Here is an 18015-nt window from a genome sequence, read left to right as displayed (position 1 = left end):
GGTGACATATTCATTGACACGGATATTTCTTTTTAAAGATGAACTGTGTTTATGTTATTATATTGGAATGTTTGTTTTGTTTTGCAGTGTTAATCGCCTGAAATGAATGAAAATTAAAAAAAAAAAAAAAAAACCTAAGTATTTTGAGAAAGGGACTGACTTTTCAGGTAATCCATGACGTGTTACTATTTGTTTTGAGAAACTGTTGAAAAACTGTTTTACAAATGTTACGGATGATTAGAGAAATGTACCAAAGGGACTGAGATGAACTGTACAACTTTTATCTGAAACTCGACAATCTAAAATTTAGAGTAGTTCGATGTGCTACTTAGCCTGTTACAAATGTCATTCCTTAAAAAAAGAGAGAGATGACTGATAGATAGATAGATAGATAGATAGATAGATAGATAGATAGATAGATAGATAGATATGGTGAGATTGCAAGAATGAGTTTCAACTCACAAGTCAGATATCCCATGCCTGGACGATTGTGCTCCAGCGGTTTGTATAAGTAAAATCCTCCAGGACAGAGGACGATCTCAATTTGTACAATTGCACCACCACATCCGAAATACAATCCCCATGCAGTTGTAGCAAGTGGGGTCTCCGACTCAGCAGTTGGATGAGAGGTTGTTATTGCAAGAGTTATCTCTGTTCCACCCGCATAGTGTCCTAAACAATTTCCCTCAACAACTCTGTCTCCACCAACTCCTGTGAAACGCCACCATTTGTTCAAAAGGCCGGCATCATCCATTGGATACCCAGGGAATGTCATAGATGTAAAAGCTCTGTTACGCCTTGGTTCCGTAATGTTGGTATATCCATCACAAGAGCCTGCAGGAAGTCAAAAACAATTATATTAAATAAATCTATTGACAGTATTTTTCACTGAATTGCTTTATTGGTGGCTAGTCATTTTTTACTTTCTTCATACCAGGAGGGAATGCAGCAGTAACATGTTCACCAAGTGACCCTAAAACAGATAAAGACAATGTGGTGATGGAAAGCAAGAAGTAAAGCTTTATCTAGTTGAAAGCCATTCACAGGTGTTAACATACACATACTTCTTCAGTGTGAAAACAAATTTTAGATGAAAATGAAAAGTATATATGAAATTACTGATATTTTAAAACTAATTTTACTCACTAAGGATAAGTGACAAAGTGAAGTAGTTCATTGTGAAAAGAAATCTGTGGCTTGACCCCGATCCTTCCAGGTTTACATGTTAACATTTGCACTGCACCAAAACCAACACGGCCAACTGCTCATGAACCTCTTTCCTCCTTTGCACATGCAAACAAACAATGCAAATCCACATCAGAGATTAGTGATGTATCTGATCTCAAATGCCTTACGATTGAAATCTTCACGGAAAATATACAGTCAACATCGTGAATCTTTTCCTATTGTAATCACAAAAAGCTGCTTGGTGTAATTTTCATTTGGGTATCCAGGATGGTTTAGAATGACTTATTTATCATGAGTCTCATGCACTAAGATTAAGTTGACCTCAACAGTAAAGTAATGTCTAGGGGATAATATATTGAAATGAAGGAGACATTTCTCCCTTCTTCAGTACTACTTATTTCAACACCATCAGTCCATGTCCTCCGAGACCGATTCCACATCATTCTGTCAGCATGGATGAGGGGTTTGTTTTTCTGGTTTTGGGATAAAATCACAGTTTAAACATATTTTCTTTTATGTTACTGACAACATTTTTTGCAAATCTACAGGTTAATGAGTAACATCAGGTTAGCATCTGTTGGTACTTTGACATAATAACATCTGAAGTTAAACATTTAGTCTGCAAATAATGAATCACCCAAGAAATGGCACTCCTTTACAGGAGACGAAAAATCCTCCTTTTAAAGTTATTGTTACCTGCTGTCATCCCAACAAACTTGACCTTGATTTGAGGGAGGACAATACTATTGGAGACCCGAAATTGCCCCTACATGGGAATATGAATGTATCGAGAACAAGGAGGAGACTATGGAAAGAGAGGCGACCTTGAGATGTCATTTTTGCAAAGGGAGTTTGTAGTACTCATGTTGTGCTGATCGATACATCATTTAATACTATTGCTGAGTTATCTGATGCAGGACGCAGCAGGAGTCACGATTGCCCAAAGTTTCTGACACTTTCAGAATTTGATGGCAGGTTGTCTTTGGTCAGAAGACTATTAAGATGACTGTTCTTCAACTTGTCTCACAGTGAGCCATAGGATTATCTCTCTCTTTTAGCTTTCTTTTGGAGATGGTCAAAAATCATGCAGTCTGAAGCAGGCATAAGGAATAAAATACCTTTAAAAAATCACAAAGTGAAGAGTTTTTTCATGAAAATATAGACAGAAGTCCTTTAAAATGTTTCAGGATATATATTGTAAATCAATTGTACTTCAAAATTATGAATTAACCTCCAAAAAGAAAAAACATAGTGAAGTAGTTCATCTTATCAGACTTGTTGGAGAGTCTCCACTTCAGGCCTGACTATAAATGAGTTACTCTGTATAAATTAGACAACATCAACACCTTTAATCCTTCTTTGCACATGCAAACAAACAATGCAAATCCACTGACAAGATCTGTGTTGAGAATTGTGAGTAAAAGTTTGGTGAAAATGTCTTCCAGGTCTGATTCATTGATTAAAAGTTAGGCTGCACTTGATGTTTTGTGATTGAGACTTGTGTATCAAAAAAGCTTTTCAGCATAATTTAACCGATTATGATTTTACATCGAAGAAACTTGAGAACGACTTTCCTATGTGCACTGTACTCTTGTAGATATTAAATTTAAAGTTGAAACGTAGTTTTCTGATGCAACTTGGCACATTTTGTCTTCCTCTTGCACTGTACCTTTCCAGATTTATTTGGTTATTTGGGTGCTGCTATAGTCATCTTTTTTTTAATGTACTTATAATAATAATAATAATAATAATAATACATTTTATTTATAATGCACTTTACATTTCAATGAAATCTCAAAGTGCTACAAAAGTACAGAGTTAAAACAACAACAACAAATAACAGAGTTTAAAATGCAATACAAGAAAAATCAAAACCTCAAAACAATGTCAACGATGTCAATGAAAGACTTCAATAGGCCTTTTTGAATAAGAAGGTCTTAAGGCCTTTTTTAAAGACCTCAACCCTTTGTGGAGCCCTCAGGGTCTCTGGGAGGGCATTCCAGAGCCGTGGGGCCACTGCCTGAAAGGCCCTGTCTCCCATGGTGTAGAGTTTCGTTCTTGGTTGGTGAAGGCAGTAGGTGGAGGAGGAGGAGTGCAGGCTTCGCGTGGTGGTGTGGATGGTGAGTAATTCGCTGAGGTAGGCAGGGGCAGTTCCATGGATGCACTGGTGGGTGAGGAGACAGAGTTTATATTGTATTCTGTATTGTATGGGTAACCAGTGGAGTGATTTGAGGACGGGAGTGATGTGATCGTATTTGCGCCTCCTCGTCAGGATCCGGGCAGCACAGTTCTGAATGTACTGGAGTTTTTGGAGGCTCTTGCCAGGGATCCCGACGAGGAGGGCATTGCAGTAGTCCAACCTGGAGGAGACAAAGGCATGGACCAACCTCTCAGCATCCGGTTTGGAGAGGGAGGCACGGAGTTTGGAGATGTTTTTGAGATGGAAGAAAGAGACCTTGCAGAGGTGGCGGACATGGGCGTCAAATGAGAGATGAGAGTCCAACCTAATTCCTAGGTTGGTAACAGAGGTGGACAGGGGAATGTTGTGATCTAAAATGGGGATGCTATTGAGGGAGAAAGACTGGGTCTGATGTGGAGTGCCTGTGGGCTTCAGTTTTATTGCTGTTGAATTGGAGAAAGTTGGTTGCCATCCATGCCTTAATCTCCTCCAGGCAGGCTTGAAATGTAGCTGGCAGAGCTGATGGGAGTGTGGAGTCCATTTTCATATATAACTGTGTGTCATCAGCGTAGCAGTGAAAAGAAACCTTGTGTTTGTTAATTATCTGACCTAGGGGGAGCATGTAGATGGTGAACAGGGTTGGACCAAGGACAGACCCTTGTGGTACTCCACAGGTGACAGTGTGTGGTGATGATGTTGATTGTCCAAGGGCAACATGCTCTGTTCTATCCATGAGAGATGACTTGAACCAGCTTAGTGCTGTACCAGAGAGTCCAACCGTGGTCCGGAGCCGATGGAGCAGGATGGTGTGATCAACAGTGTCAAAAGCGGCCGACAAATCTAACAGGAGGAGGAGGGATGGTGAGCTCCGATCACCAGTCACCAGTAAATCATTGATGACGCGGACCAGGGCCATCTCTGTACTGTGAAATGGGCGGAATCCAGACTGAAATTTTTCATACAGATTATGGGAGTGAAGATGACTATGGAGTTGGGTATGAACAACTTTTTCCAGGACCTTCGATATAAACGGGAGAGTTGATACCGGTCTATAATGGACTAAATTGCTTGGGTCGAGAGTTGGCTTTTTGGTAACACTTTACTTGAAGCCCCCCTGCATAACACATTATAAGTACATTCATAAAGCATTATAATGCCATTATAACATGTGTAGCTATAGTTATAAACATTCATAGATGATCACAATGCCAGGACCAAACCCTAACCCTAACCCTAACCTTAATCCTATGCTGTATACTGCTGTATAGTGAGTTATAAAGCATTGTGATCATGTATTAGTGTTTATAACTACTTATAATGTGTTATAAAGAGGGGCTTCAAGTAAAGTGTTACCGGCTTTTTTAAATGGGGGCGTATAATTGCAGTTTTGAGAGGTGGGGGAACATGACCGGATTGAAGTGACTGATTGATGATGGCAGTGCTTAATGGACTGATGGCAGAGATGTTTGATTTAAGTAACTGTGTTGGGAGAGGATCCAGTGGGCATGTCGAGGTCCTCATGCTTTTCAGAACCCTCTCAACCTCCGACTTGGTGACATCTGAGAATAGACAGAGAGTGTTCCATAGCTCAGGGAGAGAAGTGTCCAAGAGAGGTGTGGTTGAGGGCGAGAGGGCAGACCGAATTGAAGATATTTTGTTGATAAAGAAGTCCATAAATTTATTACACTGATCTGTGCTGTAGTCAGCTTGCGAGTACGTGGGAGGTTTGAGTAACTTGTTTATTGCTGAGAAGAGCTGTTTAGAATTACCAGTGTTACGTGATATTTTATGAGAGAAATATTGGGACCTGATAGTAGTGAGTGCCTTTGAAAATGATTTTTGATGGTCACGGTAGGCTTGCTTGTGAACAAGGAGGCCAGTGGAGACATACCGCCGCTCAAGAGCGCGACCAGCTCTCTTCATGCTCCGGAGCTCTGGTGTATACCAATGAGCAGACCGAGAGAATGTTGCAGTTCTTGTTTTGACTGGTGCGTGTGCTTCAAGAATATTGCAAAGGCTGGTGTTATAGTAGTCAACAGATCCATTTACTGATGTGAACTGTGTGACTTGTGAAATGTTGTGAATATCCTGATTGAAGAGGGCGGTGTCTATTTCTTTCAGGTTTCTAAATTGGATCTGACATTTTGTTTTAATGTATGGGCCAGTTAACAGTAGTTTTAAGGATATGATTTTATGATCTGATACACCAAAGTCACGGACTTGTAAGTTTGTAATTGGGGCAGAGTCGGTTATGACTAAATCAAGAATGTGACCTTTGGTGTGTGTGGGTTCTGTAACATGTTGTGTGAGTTGTAGGCAGTCCAGGACCTCAAGAAATTCTGCAGCAGAGCGATTTGCGGGGGAGTCAACATGCAAATTAAAATCTCCCAGAATGATTGTTCTATCAGAGGTTATACAGAGTGATGTCAGCAAATCTTGCAATTCAGAAATAAATCCAGGGTGTGGTTTGGGGGGGGGCGATAAATGAGGAGGAATGTTGTGGATTCTTTTGGTGATAGATACTTGAACAGAAGACCTTCAAATGTTGTCAACTCTGGCAGTGGGACGGGGGTTATGTTTAAATTATTGTCGTAAATGACAGCCAGGCCACCACCACGACCAGTGGTCCTTGCCTTCTCAAGGTAGGTGTATCCTGGTGGGCAGGCTTCATTCAAAGCAAGATATGATTGTGGTTTATGCCAAGTCTCTGTGAGGCACAATATTTGTGTGTGCTCATCAAGGATATGTTGAAATATGAAGCCGGATTTATTGGTTAAAGACTGGGAGTTAAAAAGTTCTACTTACAGAGTTCTTTCAGCTGATCACCTTGTGCTCAAGCTTCCTGATTTGGTTCTTCTATATAAACACAGGACTGTACTTTTATCACATTTATTTCATACCAGATAATAAATTCTAGCTGTTTCCTGTAGAAACTCAACAACTTGAATTTATTCCCATTTACCAATTTTGCAGTTTATTCAAGAAACTGGAAGCATACAAGTTATACAAGTTATTTGTATATATATATATATATATATATATATATATATATATATATATATATATATATATATATATATATATATATATATTTACACACATATATAAATAAATGTAAAAGCTCAGTTTAAGACAGCAATGCAGGCATATATTTGCAAACATCTGTTGAAAACCATCAACATAACAATATGCGAAACAAAGAAAAATTGTCTTGTCCAATAAAATGACTGTGTTGGGCTATTTCAAAGACTCCAATTTCCACCCAAAAAATGTTTATTCAGAAAAAAAATGATCAGGGAAATGATGTTGATCTGTTTTGACTTTTCACAGATTGGACAGAACATTTGCTGTAACTTGCAGTTGTGGCTTAACATTGTCACTGTCAAAAGACGAAACACTCATGATTCATGATTCACATATCACACTACATCCATTAAGTTGAGATTCTCAAAAAAAGCAGAAAGGAATTAAAATGTATGTGTTATATCTGTGTTGTCTTTGATGAGGCTTGTCTTCATGGGTCCTGATCCTGGTGTCTCTGATCCTCTGTCTTGTCGCAGCCCTCAGTGACTGATGGCTCATCGGTCTGCAGGAATAAATAATCATGATACTTTGTTAACAATGTTTGTTTGACTGCTGTAGATTAAATGTTGTGTATGCTGAGACAATGAAAGTCAGTCTGTCTGTCACCGCTTGAGATGATGTTTTTTTTTTTTTTTTATTAGAAACTCACCGCTGATCTGTCTTTTCTGCAAGACCATGTCAACCATCTCATGTACTCCTCTCGCACCTGGAAGACAGTTTTTATACATGTAAGTAACATATTACTTGGAAAAAATAGCGTGACTCAACATGAATGGCACAGGGTAAAACAAGAGCACAATGGCAACTTAACAGTGCAGTATTGATTTCTTTGTATTATCATTACTGGGCTAGTGTCAGTGGTTAATCGAAATGCTTCAAAGGATCAAACTTAATCAAAAAACATACAGAAACATCAAGAGAAGACTACCTCTTTATTGAGCAGACAGTGCACAATGAAAAGGAAGGTGCCCTGCTGGGAGTTGAGGATGATGAAGAGAACCTGGAAGAAAAGGTTTGTCTGGTACAGACCCAGAATCCACGTACAGCCCAGGATGACAAACTGGGCCAGGATTTTAAATATGATCAACCTGTAAATACACACGAAGTTACAGACTGTTTTCTTTTGTTTTGTTTCAGTCTCAAAGCAATTACTAAAGCATAAAATCTACTCTGAATAAAATACATTCCCAAACCCTTTCTCAGAGTCACGATAACTAAACAAAACAAAACATGTCAAACATAACATCTTTATATTTTACTTTGCTCATGGTCGATATATTTACAGGAGCCCCTGATAGATTCAAAGTAATATTTTGAAAGTAAGTAAATGATTGTCACAAGTCTATTCTCAGTGAATAATGAAGGAACTTTAATGAAATTAATATACAAGTGGAAAAATAATAAGTACTCGTACCTCGTGTCTTTGGATTGAGAAACGTCACTTTTCATGTTGGCCAAAGTAGGTCTCAGGCTCCACAGAGTGGCACAGAATATTATCCAGTTCAGCTAATCAACAAAAAACAAACAAGCACATTCAGAATAACACATTTCATCATTTACATGGGATATCAGTTACAGGAATAGACCTTTGCTCTGACCGATGTGTTCTTCTATCTACTGAATAATCTTTGCTATTGTAGGCGATTAGATTTATCTTTCCTGCAGACTAATTAAAGCCACTTCAACAACAAATCAGAAAAGATCAAATAATTGTTTGCCTCACACCAAGTAGTAACTGTTGGTCAGATGTTGGTTACACAGTGTTTTACAGATGTGTTTTAAAGTAACAATGTAGATTACAAAGGTCAATAAAATGCATTTTCGCAGGAGGCTTTTTGTGACCGGATCAAAAACTCATGAGTGTCTCTGTGTATCAAGCTGCTTCAACTTTTTACACAGTTATCCTTTTAAACCTGGGGACCCTGGGTAACCTTACAATACGAGATGAGTGTATCAAAGACATTCAAAACTGTCTCAGCAGTCTGATGCCAAATCAATCTTGCTACAAGTTAGACTTTTCAACATATTGGATGTTTTTGTTAATATGAAGCAGACTCACTCCAAGGATTGCGATCACAGGGCCTGTTAAAGCCCAGTTGAAGTTGTGCTGTCTTGAGAGCCAGCACCTACAACAACAAAGAACAAATCTTTAATCAGACATGATAAATATCATAAATATGTGCTCCAACTATAGGGGGATTACACTCCTCAGCCTCCCCGGGAAAGTCTATTCCAGGGTACTGGAGAGGAGGATCCGACCGATAGTCGAACCTCGGATCCAGGAGGAACAATGCGGTTTTCGTCCTGGTCGTGGAACAGTGGACCAGCTCTATACCCTCCATAGGGTGCTCGAGGGTTCGTGGGAGTTTGCCCAACCAGTCCACATGTGTTTTGTGGATTTGGAGAAGGCATTCGACCGTGTCCCTCGTGGTGTCTTGTGGGGGGTGCTCCGGGAATACGGAGTCCGGGGCCCCTTGCTAAGGGCCGTCCGGTCTTTGTATGACCGGAGTAGGAGTCTGGTCCGCATTGCCGGCAGTAAGTCGGACCTGTTCCCGGTGCATGTTGGACTCCGGCAGGGCTGCCCTTTGTCACCGGTTCTGTTCATAATCTTCATGGACAGAATTTCTAGGTGCAGCCAGGGGCCGGAGGGGGTCCGGTTCGGGAGCCACAGGATTTCATCTCTGCTTTTTGCAAATGATGTTGTCCTGTTGGCTTCATCGAATCCGGACCTACAGCATGCACTGGGGCAGTTCGCAGCCGAGTGTGAAGCGGCAGGGATGAGGATCAGCACCTCCAAATCCGAGGCCATGGTCCTCGACCGGAGGAAGGTGGCTTGCTCCCTCCAGGTTGGTGGAGAGACCCTAGCCCAAGTGGAGGAGTTCAAGTATCTTGGGGTCTTGTTCACGAGTGGGGGACGGATGGAGCGTGAGATTGACAGGCGGATCGGTGCAGCGGCTGCAGTGATGCAGTCGTTGTATCGGTCCGTCGTGGTGAAGAAGGAGCTGAGCCGAAAGGCGAAGCTCTCGATTTACCAGTCAATCTACGTTCCCACCCTCACCTATGGTCACGAGCTTTGGGTCATGACCGAAAGGACAAGATCCCGGATACAAGCGGCCGAAATGAGCTTCCTCCGTAGGGTGGCTGGGCGCTCCCTTAGAGATAGGGTGAGGAGCTCAGTCACCAGGGAGGAGCTCGGAGTAGAGCCGCTACTCCTCCACATCGAGAGGAACCAGCTGAGGTGGCTCGGACATCTGTTTCGGATGCCTCCTGGACGCCTCCCGAGGGAGGTGTTCCAGGCATGTACCACTGGGAGGAGACCCCGGGGAAGACCCAGGACACGCTGGAGAGACTATGTCTCTCGGCTGGCCTGGGAACGCCTTGGGATCCTCCCAGAGGAGCTGGAGGAAGTGTCTGGGGACAGGGAAGTCTGGGCATCCCTGCTGAGACTGCTGCCCCCGCGACCCGGCCCCGGATAAGCGGTAGAAAATGGATGGATGGATGGATGGATAAATATCAAGATATGACTAAAATATAGATATCGATGTTTGTCCAACTTACGCTTCTGCCTCAGTAGCTCCATATCCATCAGAATACACCAGTGCAGAAACGCCCACAATCACAAAGGGAACCCCATAACCAATCAGGTACAGAAGCAGCTTGGGCAGGCCATCTCTCTGGATAATCTGCACTTTGGAGAGTCTTCGGACAAGCAAGTAGAGCTGCAAGGCCTCCAACTGCATCCACACAAAACTGGCAACAACCAAGAAGTGAAGGAGTCCTGCCATGACACTGCAGACCAGCTGGGGAGACACAGAAGCAGTATATTGAAACTGAGCATCTGTCTAGTGAATTTTAATTTTGACTGCAAAATCACGAAGCAGTACGATGGTTTTTCTGCACCTCATCCTCAAGGTATCTGTCATTCCAGAGCAGTAGTAGATGAGACAGGCCCAGGTTGAGACAGAGGTGAAGACGGGCGGTGTTGTTGATTTTGGGGTTCCAGCTGCACAGGAGGAAGGTGAACACAGCCAAAGCGAAGAAGAACAGTCCCACAATCACACACATTCTGTTCAACCACTCCAAGAAATCACTCTCTGGAGGAGGCTGGAAAAAAAAGGAAAGAAAATCCGAGGTTGTGGTCCAGCTGGGCATACTTGATTTTCTATTTCTCGACAGACTGGGGTGATGTTTCCCCTTCATAAAAAGTAGGACCATAGGGTGTGGTCCACCTACAGGGGGATCACACTATTCAGTCTACTGCAGGGTACTGAAGAGGAGGATTTGCACTTTGTCAGTGGGTCACTTCATAATTTCTAAGGACAGAATTTCTAAGTGCAGGCAGCGGCTGGAGGCAGTCTGGTTTGGGGACCACAGGGTTTCATGTCTGCATTTTGCAAATGACGTGGGCCTGTTGGCTTCATCCAGCCTGGACCTCCAGCATACATTGAGATGGTTTGCAGCCAAGTGTCAAGCGATGGGGTTGAGAATCAGCCATTACTACTCCACATCGAGAGGATCCAGCAGGGAAAGCTTGGGCACTGTTACGGATGTCTCCAGGATACCTCCCTGGGGAGGTGATTCTTTCATGGCCCACCAGGAGGAGGCCCCAGGGAAACCCGGGGCACACTGGAGAGATTATTTCTCTTGGTTGGCATAGACAGCTGCCCCTGTGACCCAGTCTTGGATAAGCGGTTCATAATGGAAGGGTAGATATTTAACACATAGAAAAGCCATTACACCTGTCGATCACCATTGTCAAATTCCTGAAACGTGTCTTCAGCCCAACATACACAAGGTTACCCTGTACATAGAAATTGCATGTACCTCCCAAATCTGCATGATGAGGGCAAAGGTAGAAAGGTGAGAGCAGCTGCACACTGTGCAGTTTTCATCAGAGTACAAAACCCAGCAGCCCTCGACAGACCAACGCATTGCTTTCTTCTCCTTTTCTTCAATGTCCTGCTGTTCTTCATCAGTGTTGTTACTTTTTTCATCCCAGTACACACATGTTACCATTCCAGATTCAGGTACCTTCTGCAAAAACAAAAAATGTATTATTTATTTTCAATTCATCATGATTTTTTCATTTTTGAAATCTCCGAACATGTTGCAATAGTTGTACCTTTTTATGTTGGATGGTGAAATTGACGGGCTCTGTGAGGTCAGTGTTGTTGATGGGTAATATGGCAGTGAAAACATCAGAATACATCTCTGTTCTGTTTTGTGTTCGGAAGTATTTGTGACTTAAAAGACTTTCCATTCCATTCAGTGTCATGAAAGCAACTGCTGCAGATCCTGGGAGAGATCACGTCACAAAGTAAATCCACAATTGAAGTTATTCAAAGGCTTTTGATGTTGGTGAAATTCTGGCAGTTATTGGCTTTAATTCTCTTACCATTGTTGGCACTAGCGAGGGCCTGAAGGTTGATTTCCATCATTTGGGCTTTGGTAGAGAGGGTTGTGCTTCTGTTTACATGACTTCCTGGACTGACTGCCAGTAGGCTCAGATCTTGCACATGGATAGAAATCTGTAAGTGTGATGTTTACCAAACATTTTATCTTATCCAGCAACCTGTGAAACATCTCTTACCCATGGTTGAAGTCTGTATGACTGTTTCCGTTTTGTTTTCAGTCGGTGAAACCATTGCAGCAATCAGAAGGTCTGAGAGACCAAGAATCACAGAGCCAGTTTCCCCATCTCCATCACTACTCACAGTTGCTGTTGTGTCACCTGACCCCACACCTGACACTCCCTACAGATAAAGATTGTCATTAATAAACAAGCAAACACGCAAAAATAGAAGCAGAAGTGCAGGATCTACATCTCATTTTGTAGAATGTTGTTTACCATCAAGGCTGAAAAGCAGTTTGCTACAGTCTGCAACAACATAAAGAACAATGAGGTGAAACAAGGTGAAAAAAACATAAAAGCTATATGCTCACTGCATTATATGTTTCTGCCTAGAATTGCCATGTGTTTCCTGACTAAAACACAGTACTCTATGACTTTGCTCTGTATCAGTGTTACTGCATACCCCTGGTGGCAAGGTGAGACCTTTGTTGTCCTTGAGCTGTTGTCCCATTGTGTCAAGAAAAGCTCTTCTTTTAGTCACACCCTGAAATCATGTTTGCAGAGTACATGTTTATCACACCCCACATGTCATACCTGAAACTTTAGAATTTATTCAAGAAAATTTTTTTCTTCCAAAGGTAACTGTGTCCTGCCTCAGGTGGAGTGATCCCATCGAGAATAACAGTCAGACCTGACAGGAGTTCAGAAGAATTTTGCACATGAGGATTTTACATTTTCAGATATATGAAAATAGTCTTATATGTTAGTTCAATATGAGTTTTCTGACTTTTACAAATTGAGATGCCAGTTTCCCACAAGATTCCAGTGGAGGGATAGAATCCATCAGTGCACGAACAGTAGAACGTGCTCTCTGCATTTGTGCACACAGACTTCTTTCCACACACATCAGGATCCTCATTGCACTCATCTATATCTGTGGAAGGAACACACACACACACATGCGTTTTTGTGAATCATGCCATCAATCCCCTGTACTTAACTGCAGTATAATCAGAGTATATACTCCAAACAAAGTTGTGCACCTGTGCATGGGTTGGTAACGCTGGCTATGACTCCTTGCTTTGTCTCTCGGAAACCAGGAAAGCAGATACATAAGTAGGAGCCATCTGAATTTTTGCAGTTTGAGTTTGGCCCACACAGTGTAGCATTTTCAGCGCATTCATCAACATCTGAAAATAAATAAATAAATAAATAAAAATAAATTAGCAGGGCTGCATGTTTTTTCACAAATATGAAAAGTAATATATTTCACTGCAGATATGACAGAATACTCTCTTGCACAGAAAACTTTTATATCTTCCTAACTTCCCACAGCTGTCCCATGTTATATTTACCATTTTCTTTTGAAGCAGGCTGTGTATATGAACAAGAGATCCCTATTTAGACTTTCAAGGGGCTTTGAGATAATCTCTTTTGAAAATGAATAGTCTTAGATCATGCAGTAATTCGCAGGTTATGCAACTAAATCTATTGAGTCTCAGCTGCCCTCAGATTCACTTAAACGGAAAGCATATTAGACTCTGAACTAGAATGTTCTTTGTGTTGAAAAGACAAATAGAGTTCATTACTGTACCATTTCAGCTGTAGGAAAGATGTGTCTGCCATCATTGATTTCCTAGTGCATGTTACCCTTTCAAACCTTAAAGACGATTCTCATTCATAGATCTTGACAGCATTATATCAAATACAGTTACTGCCACTTATGAAATTACCAGTACAGAGTATAAATGAGCAATAAAAAGGATTTTGGCTTCAAAGGAATATATCAATATGCAGATGTTGCTCTCAGAGAAATCTTCATTTGGGTTAATTAGAACATAGCCCACTTCACAGGCACAGCTATAAGTTCCAGGTGTGTTGATGCAGACAGAATGAGGACCACAAATAGCTGATTCCAGACAGTCGTCAATATCTAAAGGAGAAAAATTCACTGTGACAAAATTAAGAAATTGCCCAGGGAGAACCTAATACATTGGTATCCAAAATAAAGCATGCACAATTACACAATCATGCAAAGTTTTTTTTTTTTTTTTTTTCCCCCAAAAGTATTCAACACGAATGTGGACTGTGGTCATCGTAAATAGTTCTGGATAACATACGGGGTGGCCCAAAATATGAAGAAAACACAGATCAATGGAGCTTTGGCTGTTATCATAGGTCAGTGGGTGGTTTTATTACATAAAAACGGCACCCATAATTGTCTTCACATGAAATCTGGATGGTTATGTATCGCCATTTTCATCAAAAAGACCGCTGCTGAAGGAACTAAGACATATTGCTAGACTGGCAGGCTAATATTCAGCCAACATCCCAATCCTTGTCTAAGATGAGAATGACTGAGGAAATGAGATATTTCCAGGATGGCAGGCAGAAATCGACATGGTAGGGTGAGGAGTATGACCATCTGCAAGATCCTCATGTTAGAGTGATAAGTCTTAAGCAGGAGAATGTTGTCGTGGATCCAAGTAAAAGCCCAAAGAAGCTATCAGGTGCCCAGTTTAGAAAAAGAAGAAAAGAAGAAGAGGAGAAATGGACAAAAGATAAAGGTATGCATATTTTTATGAGTGATGTGAATGACATTATAGGCCATTCATTATTCTTTTGCTAACATGTTGCTAAGCCACAGAAGATGATTGTATGTGGTATTTAGTTTTGCTGAACTACCAACTATTGTAATTGAGGCATCGTGTCATGCAACTATTTCACCCAGAGGCGACCTAGTATAGTTTGTTTTTCAAATGCAACAAGAAGTGTCTCTCTGGACTTGCCATCATCAACATCAATCAGATGCAAAAGAGATATCATATGATGATATAATTGATGAATTTGCACCAGTGAAGGCAAGAAAAGTGAAGTTTTGGATTGCATTTCACACCTGTTCAGTTCTGAACAGGGTGGAAAAACCCAGGTTGAAAAATAGTTTACTGCAGGATTTTCTTTTCTTTTCTTTTTTTTTTTTTTTTTTTGCTTCATTCATTTTCAATTTATGTGCTCTATTTTATTTATTGATTTTGTTTTTTCTTGTTCTTGTTACGCCTTTGTATTTAAGATTATATATAGAGTTGCCTCTTTTACTTTGTTCAGATATTATTCAAGCATGCACAATTTATATACTGTATTTTATTTATTAATCTTGTTTGTCCTTTGTTTATATATTTAAGATTATATTTAATAAAATAATCCAAAAATAATATAATGTACTTGTATATATTGTTGTTTTGGTGGTGGGGTTTGGCGGTAAGTTTTTGTTGGGCGTGGGGCGGGGCCGGGGGGGAGGGGGCAGTTTGGACGGCTCTCGCCCAGGGCGCAATTGTAGCCAGAACCGCCTCTGCCTCCCGGTGGGACAATCCTGGAACACCTCCCCAGGGAGGCGTCCAGGAGGCATCCTAAACAGATGCCCGAGCCACCTCAGCTGGCTCCTCTCGATGTGGAGCGGCTCTACTCCGAGCTCCTCCCTGGTGACTGAGCTCCTCACCCTATGTCTAAGGGAGCGCCCAGCCACCCTACGGAGGAAGCTCATTTCATCCAGTTGTATCCGGGATCTTCTCCTTTCTGTCATGACCCAAAGCTCATGGCCATAGGTGAGGGTGGGAACGTAGATTGACCGGTAAATCGAGAGCTTTGCCTTTCGCCTCAGCTCCTTCACCACGACAGACCGATACAATGACTGCATTGCAGTAGACGCTTCACCAATCCGCCTGTCAATCTCACGCTCCATCCATCCCCCACTCGTGAACAAGACCCCAAGATACTTCAATTCCTCCACTTGGGCCAGAGTCTCTCCACCGACCTGGAGGGGGCAAGCTACCTTCTTCTGGTCAAGGACCATAGCCTTTGATTTGGAGGTGCTGATCCTCATCCCTGTCACTTCGCTGCAAACTGCCCCAGTGCATGCTGCAGGTCGGGATTCAATGAAGCCAACAGGACAACATCATCTGCAAAAAGCAAAGATTAAATCCTGTGGTTCCTGAACCGGACCCCCTCCGGGCCCTTGCTGCCCCTAGAAATTCTGTCCATAAAGATTCTGAACAGAATCGGTGACAAAGGACAGCCCTGCCTGAGTCCAACATGCACCGGGAACAGGTCCGACTTACTGCCGGCAAGGCGGACCAGACTCCTACTCCGGTCAAACAACGACCGGATGGCCCTTAAAGGAATACTCTGAAGATTTTGGACCCACACCCTTTCCCTATCATTGACAAAGTTAGACAAGCTCATAAATACCTTTTTTGTGTCTCTGCGTCCAGTGGCTGGTTCCCAGCTGTTAGCATCATAGTTAGCTTAGCTCAATTGGTGGAAGTCAATAGCAATCAGAGCCGGACTGATGAAAATTGACAAAATACTCCTTAAAGTGGTCCAGGGGATGGCGTATTAGCACGTGAAGTAAATCTGAATGGTTATAAAACATTTTAAAAGACGTATTTTCTTTTCAATCTGTTAAGATAATGTTTTAATACACTGATCTGCACAAGCATAGTGCCCCGCCAAAGGATATACCGGCTCACAGTGGCTTAAGTCTATGGCTTCTACTACTGTGCTCCAGTATATCCTTCCACCGAGCATTGCGCATGCTCAGGGTGAATCTCGTCCACCCCTGGTGCATTGCCACCAAGGAGCTTACCGACCACTTCGGTGACTTCAGCTTGGGTGATGGACGAGTCCACCTCTGGGACCTCAGCCTCTGCTTCCTCTACAGAAGACGTGGTGACGGGATTGAGGAGGTCCTCAAAGTATTCCTTTCACTGCCCAACAATATCCCCAGTTGAGGTCAGCAGCTCCCCACCTCCATTGTAAACAGTTTTGGCGGAGAACTGCCTTCCTCTCCTGAGGTGCCAGACGGTTTGCCAGAATTTCTTTGAGGCTGACCGATAGTCCTCCACCATGGCCTCCCCGAACTCCTCCCAGACCCACGTTTTTGTCTCCACAACCACTCGGGCTGTAGTTCGCTTGGCCTGCCGGAACCTGTCAGCTGCTTCTGGAGTCCCATGAGCCAACATGTCTCGGTAGGACTCCGTCAGCTTGACGGCAGCCCTTACTTTCGGTGTCCACCACCGGGTTCGGGGGTTGCCGCCATGACAGGCACCGGAGACCTTACGACCACAGCTCCGGGCAGCTGCTTTGACAATGGAGGTGGAGAACATGGTCTACTCAGACTCAATGTTCCCAGCCTCCCTCGGGACATGAGCGAAGCTCTCCCAGAGGTGGGAGTTGAAAATCACACTGACAGAGGGTTCCACCAGACGTTCCCAGCAGACCCTCACAATATGTTTGGGTCTGCCAAGTCTGTCCAGTTTCCTCCTACGCCAGCGAATCCAACTCACCACCAGGTGGTGATTGGTCAACAGCTCTGCCCCTCTCTGTCTTTACCCGAGTGTCCAAGACACGCAGCCGGAGATCAGATGACACGACAACAAAGTCGATCATAGACCTCCGACCTACGGTGTCCTGGTGCCAAGTGCACTTATGGACACCCCTGTGCTCGAACATGGTGTTTGTTATGGACAAACTGTGACCAGCACAGAAGTCCAATAACAAAACACCACTCGGGTTCAGATCAGGGAGGCTGTGCGATCCAATCACCCCCTTCCAGGTCTCACTGTCACTGCCCACGTGAGCTTTGAAGTCCCCCAGTAGAACAATGGAGTCCCCAGTCGGAGCACTGTCCAGCACCCCTCCCAGGGACTCTGAGAAGGCCGGGTACTCTGCACTGCTGTTCAGCCCGTAGGCCGAAACAACAGTGAGGTACCTGTCCCCGAACCAAAGGTGCAGGGATGCGACCCTCTCGTTCACTGGGGTGAACTCCAACACATGGCGGCTGAGCTGTGGGGCTATAAGCAAACCCACACCAACACGCTGCCTCTCACCACAGGCAACGCCAGAGAAGTGGAGAGTCCAGCCCTTCTCAAGAGGTTGGGTTCTAGAGCCCCGGCTGTGTGTGGAGGTGAGCCCAACTATATCCAGCCGGTACCTC

Source organism: Salarias fasciatus, chromosome 4 (genome assembly GCF_902148845.1).
Source record: "Salarias fasciatus chromosome 4, fSalaFa1.1, whole genome shotgun sequence".
Taxonomy (NCBI): domain Eukaryota; kingdom Metazoa; phylum Chordata; class Actinopteri; order Blenniiformes; family Blenniidae; genus Salarias; species Salarias fasciatus.
The sequence above is the reverse complement of the archived record's forward strand: the minus strand, read 5'-3'. Positions refer to the sequence as shown.